Below are 206 nucleotides of genomic sequence, written 5' to 3'. Positions count from 1 at the left end.
GGGGAGGCGGGCTCGGCGGGCCCCACCCACAACGCTCGCGGTGGAGCTACCTCTGGCGCACCGGGCCGCGCCTCGCCTCTTGGGCACTCGCCCCGCGGGTGGGCGGCGCGCACCCAGGATGCGGCAGGACTGGGCGCGCACAGGCGGGTGGCGGACCCCCACCCTTCCCTCCATCCCCGCTGCTGCCTAGCGCACGCCTCTTCCCC

The sequence above is a fragment of the Gorilla gorilla genome, chromosome 4, assembly GCF_029281585.2.
Source record: "Gorilla gorilla gorilla isolate KB3781 chromosome 4, NHGRI_mGorGor1-v2.1_pri, whole genome shotgun sequence".
Classification (NCBI taxonomy): domain Eukaryota; kingdom Metazoa; phylum Chordata; class Mammalia; order Primates; family Hominidae; genus Gorilla; species Gorilla gorilla.
This window is presented reverse-complemented; position numbering follows the sequence as displayed.